Source organism: Athene cunicularia (genome assembly GCF_003259725.1).
Source record: "Athene cunicularia isolate RWA chromosome 1 unlocalized genomic scaffold, athCun1 chr1_part1, whole genome shotgun sequence".
NCBI classification, from domain to species: Eukaryota; Metazoa; Chordata; class Aves; order Strigiformes; family Strigidae; genus Athene; species Athene cunicularia.
The window spans coordinates 55,336,132-55,358,709 of record NW_020799091.1 but is presented as its reverse complement, the minus strand read 5'-3'; the positions used below and the strand labels follow the sequence as shown (position 1 = coordinate 55,358,709).

The following is a 22,578-nucleotide window of genomic DNA, read 5'->3' as shown; positions in this document are numbered from 1 at the left end:
AAGACCAGCAATGCACAAAGCGAATATTGTTCATAGACTTAGAAAGCAAGCTGTTGATGTGGATTTCAGTTGATGTGTTGTGTTGGCTGTGAGAAAGGTATCAAAATGGAGACCCATTTAATGATGTAGATCTCTCCTGAAACTGTGATAGCATACTTTTGTCGATTAGCATTTTAATGAGTCATAATAAAATATAATATGCGGATGTAATCTGTGCACAAATGCTTGAGGAAATGAAAGACTGACTAACAACCATTGCATAATTTCAGCATGGAGAAGTTATTGCCCAATTCAGATGTCAAAACCATGCAAATAGAGATGCCTTGGTCCTACTAGGTTAATGTTCAATTAGTTCTATTACCATTTCAAACATCAAGGAACACAGGCAATAATATTTCTAATTTTGATATTTAACCTTTATTCCAGTAATTTCTCTTTTGGATGAAATGAAGCCTAGAGGTAAAGCAATCTAATTGAGAATAAGGATCTTCACCTAATTCTGTGTTTAAGCAAGGGTCTTCACATAATAAATCTGGCAATATTTCTCTTAAATCAATATTTCCCGGACAAAAAGGTCTGTTCTGTAGACCTTCAATTCCTGATTTATTGAACATAGCCATTCTCAAATCCTGAGTTCCTTTAGAAAAACAGATAGTAAAACTGAGGATCATTTTTTTCCATTTTTTTTTCAGTAAGAACATGTCAATTTATTGAAACCTCAGTGATGTCTGGATGCTAACCACAGCACACTGATCTCCAGCTGATGTTATGTCAGGCTAGCTCCTAAGACAAACAAATACTTCCTGATTAAAACCCCCGAACTTTTAAATTAATCCTTCCCCCCCGCAATGTTTGATTTGCATGCTTCATCAGAGTAGAAATGGATTTTGAAATCAGTTTTCCATACAGTTGGCAAAGGTTCTTTCTTAAACGACTTTTCTTGCACAATGATATTTAATGTTCCCAAGAATAGCTTGAAGAGAAGAGAATACAAAGTACCAAATCAGGGAACAGATAGTTGGGTAAACAGGGAATTTAAGACAAGGAGCAGTTAAGCACACTCCTCTTAGTTCAGGAGTGAGGCCTTTTCAAGGACAAGGGAAAAACAAAATGTAAAACTCAGATCCGTGACAGTAGGTGTAACATTTTAATAGCTGGCACGCTGCCTGTATCTGATGCACCCGTTCAAATAGGCAGATGCTGGATTGGATAAATGGAAGGGCATGTAAGGACACGGAGTCTAGCTCCTTGATGCATTTATTATCACAGTATCTCACCGACTGCAGAATGTGGGAAGAAAGTTCCCTGGATGTTAAGGGAGGCTTTATACTGACAACCCAAGCTGGAGGCTTTTGCTGTGATTAATGGAAACTAAAGTCAGAGAACAACTGAAACTATTCTATGTTCAACTCAACTACTGTTTATAACATTTACTGGTGCAAAAGCCTCTATCCCCCAACTATCAACTCGAATTTACTCATGTGATTTATATTCTTCAACAGGTAACTTTATACTACCAAATTCTTTATTAGCAGGTATTTTAAAGCTTGCATACTTTCATTGTTATGCAAAAGTCAAATGCTTTTTTTTTTCACTGGGTATGATGGATGGCTTATTGATTAGAGACCCCATGTCTGTTATTTCCATGCTCTATGTCCCCCTCTAGCACCCAGCTGGTGAAGCCTGAGAATCAGTAGACTGATGACAAGAAAGCTTACCATTTTAGAGCAGAAAGATGTCAGGTTTTCCTTCTTGTTTATTATGTTGTAGGGCTGATACTAACTTTTGTTTCACCCAAGCCACTGGGGATACAATTTTTCTTTAAAAAATGGAAGACCCTCTATTTGTCTGCATATGATTCTTCACACAAATTTGTTTGATTGCATTTGAAAAGAAGAGCTGATTTTTAACCAGTGTGTATACTTGTAGTCTTTGATGGTAGCACACCACACATTTTATGTACACATGATGTTATTGTTACTAAAATATTACTCGAGAAAAGCTCTAACCCTATCACCTGGTTTCTAAGGAAAGATGCTCAGATTTGCAGAGCTGCAGAGCACCTGCTTGTGCTGGGGTGAATCACAGTCATGGAGGGTGCGATACCAGTTGCCCAGGTACGAAGAACAGCCTCTTAGAAAGTATATCCTCAAATATCTGTTGCTGCCACGAACAACGTCACAGGTGTCCATGAGTCAGCACTGCAGTCCATCCTATTTTAACGCAGAGATGAAACCGAAAACTTCCACAAGAAAATAACGCAGCATGCAACCGTGGCTGTAATGTGCCCAGGGATCCTCCCGCTGGCTCGCAAAATCACTTAAAAGGAAAGAAAAATGTTTATTTGCCCGTGCAGCCTTGGTTTTTGGTGGTTTGGTGTGGGGTTTGGGTTGGTTTTTTGTTTTTTGGTTGGGTTTTTTTTTTTTCAGTGAGTAATGACTGCTCTCTGCTACTTGATAGCCGAGGCTGGCAGCACTATGGCAACCGGGCTGCAGGAAGGGCGGAGGGGAAAAGTCGCTTAGCAACTGGAAGCTTTAGACAAGCAAGGCTGGTTTAAAGCACAGCAGTTGAAAACAAAACCAACAAAAAACGAAAACCAAACAAAAAACCAACAAAAATACCTCCCAAAACAAACACACAGTTGCTACCATCAAAAAAGAATAGATGACTAAAATATAGATGAGTAGAGTTAATGATTTAGAAGAAAAGGGGGAAAAAAGAAAAGAGGGGAAAAAAAGAGGCATGACAAAGCCAATAAGAAAGGAGATAACAGCTTTTTGGGAAGAAAAAAAAAAAAAAGTAGAGATATTTTGCACTCCTCATCCTAGATGCAGGCTTCATCAATGCGAACAAAAGCCCTAAACCAGCCAAGGCTGTTCCCCGTCAGATCCCAATACTGTTCTGCCAAGTAGAACTCCAGAGGCGTTACCTCCCCGGTCCCCCGAGCTCTGGCCTTGAGTCCGGAGGGGCTTGGCGGGTGCAGCCCCGAGCCCCTGCACAGCCCCTGGGCAAGATTCCCGTGGGCTTCTGGCACCCAGAGCCCGCTGGCAGCGGGCCGCTGCTCCTTGGGGAGGTGGAAGGAATAGCGCCTGCGTAGTCTTGCTCTTGCTCGTTATTATTTATAGCCTTCCTCCAGCATGATAAGGACTCTACGGGCAAGAAAAAAAAAAAACAAAAACAAAAACGAAAGGTTATCCAATACACCAATTCAGAATTTTAGTAATAATTTTCCAGAGATGTTTTTCCAGTGCTCCAGGCACCCTAACACTTCATTAATAATGCAGTAAAATCCCAGCAACATTACATTAATCACGCCGGTGGGAACCCAGCCAGTCAGGCACCTCTTTTTCAGTCCTCCATCCTCAGCCTTCTCTAAGCACTGTCTCAAACAGACGTCTTTCACTGCATGCTTGGAAACTTGCCAAATTTGAGCTATTTTGGACTAACAAAGGGACAATTTCATCCAAAGACACAGAACCCCCACAGAGCTGCTGCCCTCCCCCTCTCCAGTGCAATGGGGGTTGGGTGTTTCTGCTGACCATCGACCAGGCAAGAAAACATGAAAGGAGAGACTACGTTGGTCTAACCTTCCCTTTTAAAGTCTACCTGGAGACCGAAGGGGAGCTAGCTTGCATCTGCAGGTATGAGGAGCTGCAGACTCCTTGCAGAGCGCAGGGTCCAGCAACTGAACTGCAACAATCTGCACATGCCACAGGGTTTGATTTTGGTGTTGGTTTTTTTGATGCAGAGAAACCAGGTTACTGTTGGAAAAGCCTGATCAAGCAAAAATCAAAATAGGCACTGGGAATGTGTCCGTCTGGTCAAATATCAGCATAGTCAAGTCGCAGGCAGGTTGGCAGGCAGATCTGGATGGCATAGGTTTTTTTCCAGCCAAGCAACCCAACCAGCAGCCAGAACGAAGACACTGCCCGAGCTCCCAGCTGCCCCTGCGCCCTGGCCGGGCCCAGCAGCCAGTCCCGTCCTGGCTGCCTGCCTGCTCCCTCCGACCCTGCTGCAGCCAGCTGATGACGGGCGGCCGCAACACCAGCCACAGCCTCACCACCTCCCAGGCTCCAGGGCTCCTGGCTCAACCGGTGGTTTTAGGGCTTACAATGCTACAGGACTTTTGTGTTCGTGTTTACCGGCAGCATTGTGTCCCCAGTAGATAATGCTGACTAAATTGATACTTTACAAAGGCACAAAGGAGTCAGCTTGTGACTGATACACAATACTGGTTAACAAGACACATACAATGGTGGTATTAGTGGGAGGAAAAAAAAGCTCAACTTTCTGTCAGTCATAGGTTCATTAGAAAGTAAAGAGTTGTTAGCAAGCAGAAAAGCTCTTTACATGCATGAAAATGGTACTAATTCAGAAAAAAAAAAAAAAAAAGAAAAGGAAAAATTAATCTTGCTTTAATGCTGGAGGAACTAACTCAAGCTGTCTTCCCTCAAGTAACCTTTCTTAATAGAATTCTGAAATGTGTGTACTAAAAGAACAAGATATATGAAAATCCCATTTTAATTTGTTAAAAATGCCCTCAAAGCATCTTGCATACTCTCTGGCCTGAGATTGATAACGTCAACCTAAAGCTTCTTGAGGAATGTCAGACATTATTGTAACACTAATAACCAATAAACGCTTCTAGAATTATAAGAAATAAGTAATGTGAAAGGTACATTATCTTTTCCTTTTGGCTCCTCTAATGTTTTTATAGAGTTTGGGGAGGTCTCTCAGAGGATGTGAGAAAGTGGTATATAAAATGCTTTAAATCCAGTCACACAGAGAGAAAAGAGGGTAATTGTTGCAGACAGTCTGCAAATTTTTTCTTCAAAAAAAATTCAGTGATTCTAGGGTTTAAAAGTCCAAGAGACATACCAGCATGCCCTAATACCTAGGTGTTTATTTCATCTTTTTTTCTTTTGACAGCTTTGTGCTCATCGGATGAGCTGTCAGAGCCTCCAGCACAGCCTGGGAGTTTTGCTCCTTTATTGTTGTACAGCATTTTTGGCTGTCAAGTTCTACAAACCTTATTGCAGTTCTGTTTGTCTTGGAGCAGAATGGCAAGATGTAACCCACCTCCTTCACATGATCTTACAACTCAAATAGCTGTAGATTTTAACATTGCCCATGGAATAAGGTACCACACTCAGTCTAAGACATAAGAATGTCAATACAACTGTGAATATACAGATTCACTCATTTCTCTACACTCTCACTCAGCCCTCCACTTGAAAAAGTCCCAAAGGTAGAAAAGTCCAGGTATTAAAAACATCAGTGTAAGACATATGAATATTGTGAAGTGCATGGGCACTATCATTTACCGGACTACTGGCTGCCCGTGACACCAATGAGCTACCAGATTAAGCTATATAAGCTGTAAGGGTTAGTTTTGCCTTGCTTTGGATGCCATATATTGCAGCAAACGATGTATGTGTTGGTAAGGACAGGCAAATGAATTAACTTTTTTGTTAAATGGTAACTTTTGGGAAAAGACAGGGATAGGATCTAATTTTAATACAGTTCTTCCCATTTGTTTTCTGTAACAATATTCTAAATTACATATTCCCATAGAGAATAAATAAAAACAAAAATATGGAAAAATGAATGTGATATATGCAAATTAAGATTGTTGTAACAGATGCAAGAACAAGATATAATGACTCAGGCAACTGTTTTCTCTGCTAAATTTTGAGTATTTCACCTTGAAAGTTTAACAGTTTTCACCAGAAATTTCTTGCACCCTGAAAAGCCTGACCATTTTCTGCTTCTATGTTCATGGTCACTTTGTTATTATGATTATCATCGCTGGGAAAGCTTGTGAAGACAAAAGCGTTGTCCTAGTACCATCTAGTGGAGGGAATGCTGGAGAGAGGTTTTAATGAAACGAGAACAAATTATTTGAGGTGGGAGCCAAACTCATCAGGGCAGTGCCAGTTCTTTGGGGAAGAAATATGAAAACCTGAGAAATAGTTGTTTTCAATTTGCACAGAGACTCTTTCAAGGCTTTTTCTCCCTGAGTCCCACAGAGATTAGTAAACTACCTAGGACAGAAATGCCTTTTAATAATACAGACCATCAAGCTTAAGAACATTTTGAATTTTACTCTGTTTTATAAGAAATTTATAGGAAAACCACATGTCAGTGATGCCACCTGTTTCTTATTTGACAGCAACCATCTGGACAGCAAACATTGTAAAGCCAAGAAAGTCATTGCAGTCTGCAAGGCAAGATAGAGAGCTGTAATTTAAATGCCTGAATGTCAACCACAATATGAAGAATTATATGCGGCCCAAGGGAGGGATGTATGAAATGGAGAGCATGCCTATAGCAATAAGCCTTGTATTAGAGGAAACGATTAAATATGTAACGTATGGCCTTGAATGGCCTCCTATTCACCCTCCTTCTGTTTGCAACAACACTAGACAACAGAAAAACTTTCCAGAGATTAAACCAATTTAGAGGGGGAGCAAGCAAGGCAATAGTAGCAAAAACCCAAGCAGACACTCCTCCTGACCTCGTTCTTTCACACCCTCTGGACAACAGTGAAGTAAACAGCTTGTGCCCACAGCTCAAATTCAGCTGACTTTGGGCAGCGTTGGCTTCTAATCTGACTCTCTTCTTCATTAATATTGCTTTTCAGTGTCCCATCAGTCTTGTGTTTACCTTCTCCTCATTTCTTTTTGTCCACCTATTTGGTTCCTAAAGATTAAACTAAAATTAAAAACAAAAAACAGAAAAACCCCAACAAAAACCTGAAAGAGCATTAAGAAAGTCCTGTATCTCATTGTAGCGGTGCAGTGCTCTGCACAAGAATAAAATTCAATAGAGTATAGGGCAGTAAGTCAAAAATAGGGAAAATATTGGAAACATAAGCGTATCATTTGCTTTTGGAAGGTGGAGTACTGAATCAGGCAGAATAGAATAGGGTTGATTTTTAGTGCGGCTTGACTAGCTGGCAATCCTCCCATCTTCAGGTAGTGCTAATTATTAAACTACACAAAGTGTCTCCTGGGGCCACAGAGCATGTCTGGAAATGAGACCCAGGGGATGAAGATCAAGCTTCATTGATGGGCACTAAGTACAAGAGGAGGGCCTCAAGGTAGCAGTGAGGCAACCAACCAACCAACCCTCTATTTGCATTCCCCAAGTTCCTTATAATAGTAGTGGCTACATAGCAGTGATCAAGAGATGAATTACCAGTGACAAAAAGAGGAGGGAATTACTATCAGGCAAGGCCATAGATGTAAATGTAGCATGCATTAAATATGATGGGCATGCTAGGTGCAAGTTATTTTGGAATCAAACCTGAGTACCTGATGGTTTCATCGGGAGATGGAGTAGAAGGTCTTTTCCATGTCATTCTTCCAGATATGGGTATTGCAAGTATGAGAGTGTTATTTCTATGGCTGCTGCTGAGATAGCCCTACCTGACACCTACAGCAGTCCCTCAGAAGACTTTAAGTAGGCCTCCACCTCCTTCAGCACCAAGAGGGAGTGCGCCTTTAGTGGCCAGCTCCACACTGGAGGACCTTGAGGTCCCGAGCCAATATCCCCAGTACTCTTGGTAGTGTGTGGTGATGCTAAAAACGCAGCATGATTATCAAGACCAAAATTCTTGCTGCACATACATCTCGCACCTAAAATGTGTGACTTTCTATTAGAACATTCAGCTAGAACGGTGCCTCTGCAAACCATGCCCAGAGACCTGCTTAGAGAAAAGGTCTAGAGTGTGGATGGCATGTCAACTCCTGAGACCATGAGCCTAGAGGAGATGGCATAGTCATAGGTATCAGTGCTACTAACTGTGCAGCCATGCAATATCCCTAAGGCTTAGTCTGCCAGAGGAGGAGGGTGTTCAAGTAAGCACAGGCAAAGGGAATGGAGGTAAAGAGCAGGAAGAACCCATCTGTCTCTGCCATGTGATGAGTCCCGTGGCACTTCCCTGCTGTGTCTGTAGGCTGCACTGCCAAGTGATTGGAGAGCCTTATGCTATTTCCAGTGTCTTGCTGGGAAAAGGAGAGGACGTTCAAGATCAATAATAGAGCTTTGGCTAGGTTTGCTGAGTGACTGCTGGCATGTGCTGTGCTGCTCACTGGCAAGATCTGGGAATGCTACCAAAAGCCCTCTGCTCCCTGGGAATTGCCTTTACTGATCAGGAAATGCCTGAAGACCATCCTGCATGAGAAGTTTGCTTCCTTCTCCTAATAAAAGTGTCTGCATGTGGCAGGGGGGAAAAGGAATGTTCCTGCAGGAGCCTGAAATCCCAGGGAACTCTGCCCAGAGTTGGTATAAAAGGTCTGTCCCCAGTCTTGGTGTTTTCCCTGCTTCTGTTCCCCTATCCTGAGAAGGGAGCACTGCCTCTTTTGTCCTAGACAGCATGCAAGAGTCTCCTCACTCAAACCAGTTTCTTTAGGATCCTGTCCTGCAAGTGTCCCCCTCTGACCGGAACAGCACATGGAAGGCTCTCCGTGCTTGAAAGTGAAAGCTTCCATGTTGTGCAATGTCTTCCTCTTGCCTGACAGAAATTATGGTCTGTTTAGCCTAGCCCACATGGTTAGCACTCTCAGCTCATCATTCCCCAGCATTTGAAACACTGGGCTTCTGGGCAGCTGGCCCATTATGTTATTCCAAAAAAGTCAGTAGTAGAAACACGGGCAATGTTTTGCCTTCTTAAGCTCCTTGGACACCAGAACAGACACTAAGTCTCAGGCTGAACTGTGGAGAGTGACACACAACAGTAAGCTGCCTTGAATCTCCAGTTTGGCTCAACAGGGGGTGGACATTTCTGCTGAGCTCCCGGCTCTCACCAATGCCTGGGCTCACTTCTGCAAACTAATTAACTCCAGGACAGCATGGTCAAGACTGCATGAAGTGCGACTCCTTCCATCCTACACAATCTTCCAGTGCTATCCCAGCAGGTTTTACAACCTCAGACATGCTGTACACATATGTGGCTCCATGTTCCAAAGCCACCACTCTGGCAATCTGCAATACAGGTTATACATTTGCTTCAAACATCTTGAACTGGGCAAAAACACATGAAAAGAATTATTTTCCATTGAACTTCATAGGCACCCCACAGAATGAAACAAGTCACAGGGACAAGAGCTATGTAACATGGATGTCTGTGCTTACCACTTGTCCTCAGCGCTGAGAAATATCTCCTGTCTCTCTTCTATTTAGCAGTGTAGCCATAGGGTCTAAGTAACCTTCTCCAGCCCTATCACAGCTAAAGATGTAATAAGATAATCCTATTATTCTTAATATAGGTCAAGCTTAGGAAGTAATTGTAAAATTCAGCCATCTTCCATAGGTACATTTTCAGACTCTTTGAAGGATAAGGATCAGCATTTCTCAAGAATAATTTCATTTTGGTTTAGATCCATATCCTGCATCAATAAATACATTCTAGGCCAAAGAACATATGTATAGAGGTGTGGTTCTTATTTCTTCCAATTTCTTCTATATTTGAGGATATTGCAGGTTACTTTTTTCTTTTTTGATCAAGAAAAAGTGTAATGTGGCATGCATATGGCTATGATATAGATGCTGTATTTGGAATTGCCATAAAGATCAAATTTACTAGGCATTTCAAGAGCTCCTCATCTGAAATAATAAATCAAACATCATGGGCCCAACAGTGTTCTCTTTATACTGTAGCAGCCAGAGTGAAATTAATTCATAAAAGTAGAGCCAGAAGGATTTGGCCAAATGCCTATTTACCTTAAGGAAGAGTTATAAAGAAAAAAATAATGACGCTTGGGAAGATGTCAGATTGATAGCATGAAATACCCATAACCAATAGTAAAAATCTACTCAGTTAAATGGATGCCATCTGTGTATTCTGGCATTTGGTAACATAAACAGCTTTTGATATATTTGGACTCAGAGGCAAAACTAGAACCAGTAAAGCTTCCAGAAATCATAAAAGAGAATAAAAGAGTATGAATTCACATGTTTCAGCAACTCATATTTCACACTTGTAACTCAAACTTTGTTCCATGACTTTATGACAGAAACAAGAAGAGGAACTACTGTTACAGCAGCCAGAAAATGTCTTTGTCATTGACAAGGATTAAGGAAAGAAACAGGAGAAGATGGCTACGGAGGCTCAGTGCCAGAATATAGCCCAATAGACAGCCATGATACAGATCCAGCCTGCTATGGTCTTGCCTGCGTCTGGGTCATCTGTACTACAACTGGACAGTAGCATTGTAACATAAAAATAATTTCTTTCATTATAGTTGCTTGCATTTGAAAAGTAAGCTTCTAGTAACTTGATTCACCTGTGAACCAAATATAAATTAATCAGATCTATATTATGGGAACTCTAGTCTAAGATACGCCCACTTAAATCTCTGAGCTTACCTTACTGAAGTAGGTTAAACTGACTTTCCTTAAGTCTTTTATATAATTACTTTTGCTAAATGGTGACATGGAAAAACTCAGTTCTGAGGCAGATTTGTTTGGGAATAAAAAAACAACCAACAACCCTCCATTGGAATGGATTATCATTTCAAGATCATATTGGAAGATTATAATTTTTACAACCTTAGCTAAAGTGAAATGCTATTCTAAACACAGCCCAAGTGCAACTGGTTTTCAGAGGAACGCTCATAACTATTTATAGAAATCTAGCAACAATATGTAATAATTTTATATTTGGCAGAGAGCCAAGGAAATGCCATCAGTGTTTGAAATTGCTGCAGTAATATGCCAATTGCCTATCCCAACTGAATGTGATCCAGAACACTGAAGTTAATGTAGCTGCTCTGGATGGAAAAAAAAAAAAAAAAAAAAAAAAAAAAAAAAAAGCTCTGAAATAAAGAGAAGTAAGGAATTTGGAATTCCTTACTCTCTAGCTGTCTGCTCTCCAAGAGCTCTGTACCTTTTCTCAAATGCACACAGGAGACCTGAAAACTGGCGGTGCCTGTAACATGTCTGCATCACTAGGCACTTCTCTCCTTTGGGCTGGTAGGGGTTTGGTGGTGATAGATGGTGGCAGAGCCAGTCACAGTCAAGAGCGAGCTGCAGAGCAATGGAGGTCGGGTTGCATAAAACGATGAAAGCAGAAGCAGATCTGTTTCAGATAGGTATCTAGACATAGATGGGATGTATTACACTCACAGGTGCTTTTTAAAACCACAAATTAGTTGAAAGCACCAGAGAAAACTTTTTTTTTTTTTTTTAAATACAATGTTCGTTTTCAGTGTTTTCGGAGGAAAAGAGAAATTACTAGATCCGTGGAGGAAATTAGGCACTAGAGTGCTGTGTTTTCTGCTGAATACCTAACATAAAATGCTTTAACGTCCATGGCAAATGAACTGGGATCCAGGCTGCTATTATACTGTATAATTGCCAAGGAAGCAACTGGCTTCAGTTTCTGAGAACTGAGTGCAAGTTGCAGCATCACGAATGACGCATCCAAAGAGCCCGCAATGAAAGCCTGATTTATGGCAACTCAGTGTTAATGGCAAAAATCATCTTCCTGCTTTGCACTGAGCTAGGCTGGAAAGTCCTAAGCAAGATGGAATATCTGTCCAAAAGTCTGCAAGTATCAGATATTTTAGGAAGTAAATTATGAAAAGGATTTTACAAGGTATTTTGTGAAAATATTGACTGCCCTAAAACTCTTAAAACCCCCGATGTTGTGTACCCATGCTGAATAAACCACACAGTAATTTATGAACTTAGCACTGAAGTTGTAAATGTTCGTATTGACATTACATCATATATGATAATGAAACATTAATCTTGGGCAAAACAGTCCTTCAGAGCTGTAAGCCTTGGAGCCTTGGTCCTGCACGTTTTTTGGTTTGTTTTTGGTTTTTTTTTTTTTTGTTGTTGAATTTTCTAATAAGTAACAAAGGCAGAGGGACAGACATCATAATTTCCCTTCTGCCAGCTGAAAGGATTTTACGAGGACATTGAAAATATGAAACGCTTTGTTGAATAGTTGGCACTAATGTCTTTTTTAGGAGCATAGAGAGAGTATGGCAGTTTGTTTTCATGGTGTCTGGAGAACTTTCATCAAAGAGGGACTCCATAAACAACTGCCATGCAGAGGATTTAGTATGTACAATGCTATTTAAGCAGTTGATTTAAATGTGAGGTAGTACTCTACATATTCAAAAAGGTTATTTTCTTTCCTATCGTCTGGTTTCCAAAAAGGGCCTTTGTCAAAATGTAGTTTATAACATATCATACAACATATTTTACTAGAATAGCTGAGATGAGTTGTTCTTCAGCTAAAAATTAAAGGGCCCCCACCACTACCATCATAAATGCTGTGTTACCTTTGAGGTTTGGCAGGCTTTTAAGGTCACCTCTCTTTAAATTTGAAAATGCTTGCTCACATTCAAGTCTTCCTGCCAGGAGGACTCAATTCATTAACTTGCATTTATATGGATGGCTATTTTACTGTTTCTTTAACTGAACTTTTATGCTGGCTGCCTGCTGTGTCCCGAGTGTTGCGAGCATTTCAGAAAGTAGGTGCATGCTGTGAAGGCAGCCCATTCTGTAAATAATGTTCCAATTAATAAGACAATTATGCAGCACTGCAGCACTTTATTGGTGTTCTCTGTTACTGCAGTGTTGGTCAGAGCACGATAGTTAAGATAGCATCAACATTTTCATGTAAGCCTTTCTCTCCAGAAGCTTAGACTTAGAAATTAATACCACTCCGAAAATTCAACATAACAAAGAAGCAGAAAGGCATGCATTTTCCAGTGGTTTTATATAAAATTGTTTATAGATTATATGAGTAAAATTAAAATAAGGAGATTTGGTTTAGAGTCTTTTTATATGAAATGCTTTATACTTTATTGGTTATAAGAGTAAAAACAGAATGGAAATGTATCTTCAGTTATACTTTTAAATGTTTACTTTAACTCTCCAAAGGCATTTTAAACTGAAATTTTGCAGTTCATTAGTCTGTTATATGAACGGGTCCTGGAACAACTGTAGATTGAAATTTCCAAGGTCCAGACACAAGACCTGCGTAGTAGAATTTAGTTGCCCAGCACAAAGATCCTGCAACCTCCTGCTGAGCTACTGTGTCACTCTGTGGATGCCTGTGGTCTACAACCACTTTTCTCTTCCAGTCTGAAGTTCTCCAAATGCCTCAGTTTGTGTTTCTGTGCACAGAAAGCATTTCTGTCTAAACCACTTGGTACCTATGTCATGTCTCAGCCCAAAAGGGATGCAAGAAGTAGTGGCTCTTATTCCCTCTGGGCCCTGACACTGTAAGGGAGCCTGAGACTATTGCTTCCTGGGTAATGATGCCCTGAAAGGCTACCAAAATCCCCCTACTGCTTTCTTTTAAAATATGTGAGAGGAAGATTTTGTCTTTTTCCCATATGACGGCTTTCTTATCAAATAGTCAGAGAACTAATGAAAGAAGAAGGATGTCCAGGGTCTAGTCAAGGAATAAATGAAAAAAACAAAGCAGAAAGAACAGACCTTACAGCCCAGTGGCGAGAGCATGCATGGTAGGCAACAGTCCTGGGTTCTCTGCATGACATACAGATACAGTCTTCCATCAGGTTCACCTGTGAGTACATTGATATATACACATATATAATCAGTGCAAATGTTATGAGAATCCTATAAAGTATTTTTCAGATGTAATCATAAAAATTGCTACTTTAAATAATACCAGTATCATTTTTCCATGCCTCTGTTGCAGTTCATCCAGACACGATCATCTTAATTCCATAAAATGTAGAATGTCTCTTTTGTATATTTGTGCAAATTCCAGCACATTGGAGTTCTAATACTCAGTTGGGATCCTTCAGCTCTGTGATAACATTTAATAAGTATCAGGTTTGCCTGTATTGTGCACACATGTGGTTATGCATTTTTCAGATTATCAATTTGGACATCCTGCTCCTTTCTGTCTTTATCAGCTCTCACAGTATTGTTGCGGGCTATTTACTGTGACTTAGATTTTACAGTATAAAATACAGAATACAAACTTCAGAGGCTTTCCTAGTCTATTTATTTGATGTAAAATCCACTGGAGAAATACCTGTCCTCAGCACCACTTACCTGACAGGGTGAAGCGGTACTTTAAACTGACCATCAGCTAAACCACATGAATTTGCACTATTGTTGTCAAAGGTAAGGGTAAAAAGGGTAAAAAAATAGCTGTTCATGTGCCTGCATTCCCTTTTCAGGAGCCCTCCAAGGTCAGCTACTAAAACCAAGCTGTGACCTTTCTTCCAACTTCATTTGGTCTCAGATGAGGTGCCTGTGGTGAGGGATCCACACCTGAGCTGGGTATCTCATCTCCCATTATACCCAAAACTGACCTCATCAGTTAGCAAAGTCACTGGTGTTTTAAGATGAAGCAGAATCGCTCACTGTAGGATGAAGTGACTGCAGCCTATACACTACTGACTGTATCATCCAGCTTTCCATCCCTCGTGAAGACAACCTGGATTGTTTGTTCAGCCATACTGAGGTGAAGCCGCTCATGATTAGCATTCCTGCTGACTGCAGAGCATGGGCAAACTGGAAAGCCACCTTGTCATGTCTATATTTATGCAGTTTTTTTACACTAGGTCAGTACAGTGAAATCTTGAGGAGAAAAAGAGAGCTCTACATTTATTCCAGATATGAGAAACCAGGAAAGTGGAAGAACTATCAAATCTAGCTAAGCTACTGACAACTCTTATGGGGCTGTATGGCAAAGTCAGGTCCAAAAAAGTGCAAACCTTCCCTGGGTTGCAGAGAAAGTTTTTCCAGTCAGCCACTGTCAATGTTGCTGAAGCTCATCATGTTTCAGTACCTGGATGCCCAGCTCAGGATATCCATGCTACAACACACGTGGACTGCGTTACACTTACCTGCAACTTCATACCAGTAGTTTAGTCTGAACAGGGTATTTACATCACTCATGTTTCAGAGACACTAGCACATGAACATGGCACAGGATGGATAAGAATATACGCAAAAGTAGAAGCCATTTTCATTGTCTGGGCAGAAGACCAATGCTAAGCATGACATGGCTGAGCTGCTTGCAGGGGGTTTCACCTCCTCCATTTTGTCCCTTAGATCTGGCAGGGCTGTTGTCAGTTCAGTGCGGAGGCCTCGAGCCTCGAGTAGCACTTACATCCTTGGTCACTTTTATCAGGCTGGCTCAGGTGCAAAATAATGTCACATTTGAGAAGACAAATTGTCTTAGTTAAAACATTAGTTTGTGAGGCTACATATGAAGGTCTGTCAATGAACAGTGGGAATCACTGGTGTGAGACTGAGTAAATATGGGCCATATACAGGTTGTTGTTAGTGAGTTTAGTCTACTCACGCCTGCAAAATACAAACAAGGTTTTCATTAGGCTTTCTGGGGGTGCAGACGGTCCCTCTGTTGGGTGCCCAACATGGTGCAAAGGAGGTGCACTGGTGTCAGTAGGGCCTGAGCCAGAGGAAAGGCAATTGTGGGGAGGAGAAAGAGGAAGCACGATGCAGCAGGAGACACAAATAGACCTCGGTAACATGATCTTTCTCCACTGGAAACATTTTTCCTCCTAACACGTTGCCTCTTCTCACTGCTGTTGGTGCAAAGGTAGGAAATGAAAGCTTCTGGAGGAAGCCAGGTTTCCCCTTCATGGGGCTTGTCAGAAGGTGTTGAGACACCTGGTGGGACAATTTCCACGCATGTATGGCCATGGGGAAGAGTGAGATGGGGAGGCAGGTGTAGCCAGGAGCCAGGCTATCCTGCAGGCCTTTGGGAGAAACGAAAGCCCTTGTTCTAGAACTTAGGTGAAAAAAAGTTGTGAAGGTTGGGGAAGGAGGGATGAGTGAGCCAGCTTCCACCACTGACCTCTTCTCCACCAGGAACCAGTGGGGAGTAACGACGGCTCTGTCCTTGTCACACCAAAACCCCCACTGTCCTGCAGACAGGGCACTAATGACTAACAAGGTTTATCCCGGGCAGCCCGGGCTCAAACACTATTTTGAGTGCCAACCATCACATCATGCAGTAAGTTTACAGAGAAGTGTCACACACAGATCCCAATGCCTGTTATGGAGATTGATGTGGCTGGAAGTGGTGAGCAGAATGGCTATTTTTGTACTGTTACTGTTACCCAGCTGAACAGCTGGTGCTGTGCTTTGACAGCCACTGAGGAAAGTACAGCATGGCTTAAGAGCAAGAGAGCAGTGCACAAAATAAATGCTTCATGGAGTACTGTGATGCCCTGATCAGGTTGTCAAGATCCTTGAATTTCTTTTGGTAGTGTGTAAGAGAAGCAATAGAAGCAGGAGAAATAGTAAGAGAATCAAGACTTTTATGTCTACTTTATAAAAATATATGTATGTATTTTAAATACCTTATTGTTAGGTTTCTCCAGGCACCTTGTTTTGGGTTTGTCTGTGACATTACTTTTTCATCTCAGTGTTATAGTATTATTCTGGAAGCACTTACTATGAAATCTATACATTCATACAAGCTTTATTAAGGAAATGGCAGTTTTCTGATGAGATTTGTGGAGACAGACTGTTATAGTAGGTCACTTGTGTGATTACTCTCCAGTGCTTTCCTTTACACAGTAAGCCAAAGACTTTGCCAAGAAAGCAGGCCGAAATGAGGGTGAACACTGATTACAACGAAGTTATTTATAACAACCATAAAATTAAGTCTTATCAAGTGACAGCATTATCCCGTGGTAATAGACAAATGCTTTGTTCAAAAAAGCTAATTTGTATATTAAAAAAATCAGGCTGACAGCTGAAGCATGATGGTTGATATGTGCAAGACGACTTGCTTTCCAAGGTTTAGTGCATTTATTGCAGCTCTGAAGGCTCAGATAAACTGTTTACATGCCTAACCAGTGACCCAAAATGTAAGATGTTCGCAAACCTCATCATGTTTTCAGCAGCTCCATTTCAGGCTGTTGAAAACCATTAGCAATGCACCACAATAACTGGTTAAAAGAAGAACATGCTATTCAAACAAATCTCCATTAAACTGTCATCTTTACTTCTATAAGTCTTCTATTGCAATTATGGGGATTTGTGTGTTTTTTCTCCATCTCTCCAACAGCAAGAGGCAGACAGAGACTGTCTAAATGGACTTTTTCACACTTTGGAGTGTACACAAATTGAACACTGTGCACAGAACATGAAAACAACACATAGCAGTGCCACTTGTGTTTGCAGTTAAGTGATGCAGAGTCATAAAGGAAGTTCAGCTACAGCTCCTGCAAATATCAGTGATAACTTATGTCTGTTTCTTGCTCACAGGCAAATAACCTTCACCTGGGCCAAATAAACTGCAGTGATTCTGACCTGTGCATTAACAGCAAATAAATGTCGAGGTGGAAGAGTAGGAAGTTTATTAGATTGAGATACAAATAACCAATGGCATCATAATGAAGCTTTTAGTATTTAAACCATAAATGAAAACAAAATGACAGAAAAATGCTGAGCAGGCTGTCAGAGGAGTATTTTTTAAAGGCCAGGGAAAGACCCCTCCCCTGCCTCTCCTGTGGCGTTGGCCTCCCTGGGGTCCCCATTACCTCTTCTCCACAGGACGAGGAGGAAAGCGCTAGGGCTTCCCCACTGAAAAATCAGCCAGGCCCCACAGGAGGTATGATCAGGGTGGTGGGGGGCAGCCAGGCTGTGCTGCCAGGAGGTGAAGCAGAGTTTGGCTGGTGAGAGAGAGAGGAAACCCAATCCTTCTCCCAGATGCCCAGCAAAGAAACAAGGGGTGACAGGGTCACTAGTGGCAGCGAGGAAAATGCCAGCGGTATGTAAAGAAACAAAATCTTCCCCATGAAGGTGGTTAAGCGTTGAAGCCGTTTGCCCAGAAAGCTGGTGGATCCTTGGAGATTTCCAAAATTAGGATGGTGTTTGTTATTCTAGTTTTCTGTACAGAGTGAGGGACACCGGCAGCACCACGGTCTTTTGCTCTGCACTTGCATATAACCGCATTAGTATAGAGATGTTGTTTAAAAATACTGTGCTCTGTAGCTGCATGACTCTGGTAAATATTTCTGGTGTCAAAGTGGCCTTAGCCACCCATGCCTCCGCAGTGCCTACTGACGAATTAGACTGTGAAGGTCAGAATACCCTATAAACTGTATAGTATCCGCGATGCCTTTTAGCTCCTGCCAAGTCACTTGCTCGTGACTGCAGGGAGAAACAAATGCATGCCCTTGGCAGCCATGCGGCTTTCACTATGCTACAGTATTTAATCACATGCTAGGTGTAGCATCGGATACAGCAAGCTTTTCTTCCCCCACTCTGCTGTTTTGGTAGCTCTTTTGCAGTTCTCTTCCCAGTCTTAACACTTATTTCAATGGTCTTCTTACTTCAGGAAGTCTTCAGCATAGCACTAACTCTACCTTTTTATTTTCCTTTGTGAAACTTCAACTCAGTTTTTAACAGATAAATTATTAGTGTCATACTAGCAGCTCTAAGTTACCTTTTTAGAATTTCCTTTTGACAGAAGCAAAAAATCTACATGGCATCAGGACAGTTTTCCAGCATAACCCTGTGAAAAAATCTTCAGTGCTTTCCATGTAGGCTCAAGTTTGATGAACAAGGTTAGTAATTAAAAAGCATGTGATAATATCTTTTTGTAAAACACTCTTTTTACCTTGAAACTACTGCAGTATAAGCAGTCCACTGAAAAGTATTTTAAATCATGATACATAAAGTTCACACAGTGTTAAGAAAGGCATTAAACTATAATGTCGGGAATGTTGGTTGCCATTCAAGGGTATGGAGATTGTCAACAATTTAATCAGTGATTTGAAAGCACTGATTGAAAATATCCAGTTGTCAGCATTAAAAGATCATATCCTCCTTAAAAGTCCAAATGACCAGAGTGTTCCAACTCTATTAATTCCACTCTAGCTGCACTTTTGCAACATTTTCTTTACTTTCGTAACATTTTCCTGACTTCCAGTGAAAATTCCAGTCTTGGTCCCTGCTGAAAGGTAACTTGTTTCTGAAGTTTAAGCAGAAATGTTAGACAAGCTTTGATCAGGGAAAATACTGGAGAAAAAACCTCTTCTGGCATAAATATATACATATATACACATATATTTTATATGCACACTTTATTTATTTTTCTATTTAGGCAAAGTGGCTTGGGAAAGATACTGGAATTTGGCCAGAATATAGCCAAAACAAGGGCCTTTTGGCACTCTGGTGTATATTGTCTTTCTTCATAGTGATGATCCCTTAAAAAAAAAGTGGTTTTTTTTTTCAGTCAATACATATATTTCTTTGTACAGCCATGCATTGAATCTAAGGCCCCAGCACGTATGTGTATGCGGCTTACTGTATAGCTTACTTCCCCTTCAGCTGTCATGCACTCAGCAAGGTACAGAACAGACTTTTGTAGATGACAGCAGGCAAGGCAAGGCTGATTGCAAACATAGGAATAAGCTCTCTCATTTATATCAGTAGGACCACAAACAGTTGCTAAGAGAGAGTAAAAAAAAGCCCTTTCCAGCAGTTATTTTAATGTCCATATTTACTGTTTGGGGAGTTTTCCTTTGAGCTCCTAGCAATGAACGATATCATGGGAATTATTATTGTTAGATTTGGGTAACATTTTTTTGAGAAAACAGTTAACATGGCAAAAATGCTGGGTTTGTTTTTCCCCAAGTCAATACCAATTTTCTCATTTTTAAAATCTGAAATCAGGGCTAGGGTGGAAGGGGAAGCTACCATCATAAACATTGCAGACAATTCTCTGCACTGAAACCCCCTGACTGGGTGGCCAGCCAGCTTCAGTGCTCACTTGGGAAGTGGGGAAACTGGCTTTAACTTCTGGTACTGCCACCAGGGTTTTAAACCTGAATATCCTGGTTCTCAGGAGCATGCTGTACCCTTCTTGTTATAAGACACACAGGGTAGAGCAGGGGAAATACCCTCAAACCCTCTTGTTGATGACACAAGACCGTGAGTAACTGAACATCCAGCTGAGCAAAGAAAGATGATCATCCCATGCACAAGTGAGCAGCAAGCCCTCCCAAGTGAGCAGCTACACTTCCTTCCTTCCTTCCTTCCTTCCTTCCTTCCTTCCTTCCTTCCTTCCTTCCTTCCTTCCCTCCCTTGGGTCACAACAACCCCATGGCTTGGGGAAGAGTGGCTGGAGAGCTCCAGGAGGAAAAAGCCCTTGGGGTGTTGATTGACAGCCATCTGAATATGAGCCAGCAGTGTGCCCAGGTAGCCAAGAAGGCCAATAGCACGCATCAGAAATAGCGTGGCCAGCAGGACTAGGGAAGTAGATAATTGTCCCCCCGTACTTGACACTGGTGAGGCCGCCCCTCGATTCCTGTGTTCAGTTTTGGGCCCCTCACTACAAAAGGACATTGAATGACTCGAGCGTGTCCAGAGAAGGGCAACGGAGCTGGTGCAGGCTCTGGAGCACAGGTCGTACGGGGAGCGGCTGAGGGAACTGGGGGTGTTTAGTCTGGAGAAGAGGAGGCTGAGGGGAGACCTCATCGCCCTCTACAGCTACCTGAAAGGAGGTTGCAGTGAGATAGGTGTTGATCTCTTCTCCCAAGTAGCAAGTGATAGGACGAGAGGAAATTGCCTTAAGCTGCACCAGGGGAGGTTTAGATTGGATATTTGGAAAAATTTCTTCACTCAAAGGGTTGTCGAGAATTGGAACAGGCTGTCCAGGGGAGTAGTTGAGTCACCATCCCTGGCAGTATTTAAAAGACGTGTGGATACAGCACTTAGGGACATGGTTTAGTGGTGGACTTGGCAGTGTTAGGTTTATGGTTGGACTCAATTATATTAAGGGTCTTTTCAAACCTAAATGATTCTATGATTCTGTGACTTTTTAGCAATATGCAGTTATACTGCAGGAGAGACTGCCAACCAGCCAGCTTTAGAAACATCATTCAGGTAGCTGAGGCAGGAGAATATAACTCTTAGGACAGACCACTGTATTCTCCTTGAGCCATTGAGTAAAACCTAGAAGGATCACGTCTGCTTTTGGGGGGCTTTCAGTAATATATATTATAGCATTTTAATTCTATTGCTTGTCTTGATAATCAAAAATTGAGTTTAGTATTTTATATTACAACATAATTTTTTCATTTACTTCTTGAGAGTACACTACCTGTGAAAAGTGAAAGAGGATTAAAATGTGTTTCAGGATCTTATTTTTTCACTTTTTTCAAAACCAAAAACACAGTATAATATTGGAAGGGAAAACTGCACAATTATAGCCAAGAATATAGTCCACTAAGTGTTCAAATAGCACCATAGACACCACTGTGGTGTCTGAACACTGCCCAAAGGGCTGTGGGTGCCTTGGAGACAATTTGCTACATAGAAATTTGTTTAATTCTTCTGTCCAAGGGAATTACCTCTTAGGAAGTTTCTAAAATGCTTTTTTTATTAGGGTTTTTGGTGATGTTTTATCAGTTTTATGTACTCAGTGCTGAAGTCAAGGTGAAGAACAGAGTACCGGTACTGGGATGGAGCTGGTGGTACTGGCATCACTGATATCCAGGGCAAAGTGGGTCTTCAGCAAGTCAATCCTAGTGGGGTTTTGCAGCCTGTAGGAACCTTCCACCAGGAGTGAGATTTACTTTCACCATGGAGGTCTCACAGTGTCCTGTCTCCTCTCAGGTCAGGTCATGATCCTTACCTTAGAGCTTCAGCTTCCCAGCACTTGAGGATGAGCTTCACTGGGGCATCATGAAAGTAAGGACAGACACTCTCACCATGAGTTACTGTTGAGTGGAAAATCATTGTAAGCAAGAGATGGTACAGCCAAGCTGTTTGCAACAGTCTCTGCTGCTGATGAGCTGCTTTATGCTCTGTATTAATATCCTAAAAGGGAGCACACAAAGCTCAGGAATATTGCCATTCAGCATGATAAATGTGTGTATAGCTACTGCATGGTGTTTATAGAGGCATTACAGTCTCGTATAATAGTTCTGTTTCAAGAAATATCAAAAAGAACACCCTTGCATGATGTTTATAATCACATATTTGATTTAAAATATGTCTACAAAGCCCTATTTTTCTGTCCTACCAAACTTGTGCTCACAGTAGATTGTGAGGCCAGAGTAAGTCTCCCACATCTTTTGTTCGCCTGACAGGCACGTGGCTGTGCAGTGAGCTGATAATCAAAGTCTTTACTTCAGAGCAGCCATATTTTTTCTGGTCCCTCCACAAAAATTTATAAACCTTTGAGAAATAATTCATGTTTGAGCCTATGCCTCCAAAGGAGGGTTGTGGGTTGTTTGATTTTTTTTAAGGATGAAGACATTACCACCTAGTGGCAAGGCTTCGGAACATAGCAAACCTGGTGTCAAATCTTCAATCAAAATCAGTTATCCCAAGTTTCTATGCTTGGCATGACAGGCATAATGAAAAAACAAGAACAAGATGAAAACCAATTTTAATTGTAAATGAAAACGGGAAGCAGAAAAATGGGTGTACATGTGTGTGTGTGGTGAATTTCTGAAATTCTCAAGTCAAAGCCTGCTGCTTGCCAGCTGCAACCAGTATGCGCTGGTTGTAAATTTTCATCCCACCTGAACCAAACAAACACGGCACATCTTGAATCCTCCAATTAATAAATAGACATGA

General features: G+C 41.4%; 1 long non-coding RNA gene across 1 annotated transcript; it reads right to left on the bottom strand.

Annotated features, from left to right (window-relative positions):
* Positions 1–2,841: 2,841 nt before the first annotated feature.
* On the bottom strand, positions 2,842–14,525 carry LOC113484646. Its single transcript, XR_003399256.1, has 3 exons — positions 14,053–14,525; positions 13,465–13,553; positions 2,842–3,149 (listed from the first exon to the last, which is right to left on the bottom strand). It is a non-coding gene; the product is annotated as an uncharacterized LOC113484646 (long non-coding RNA).
* Positions 14,526–22,578: the final 8,053 nt, after the last annotated feature.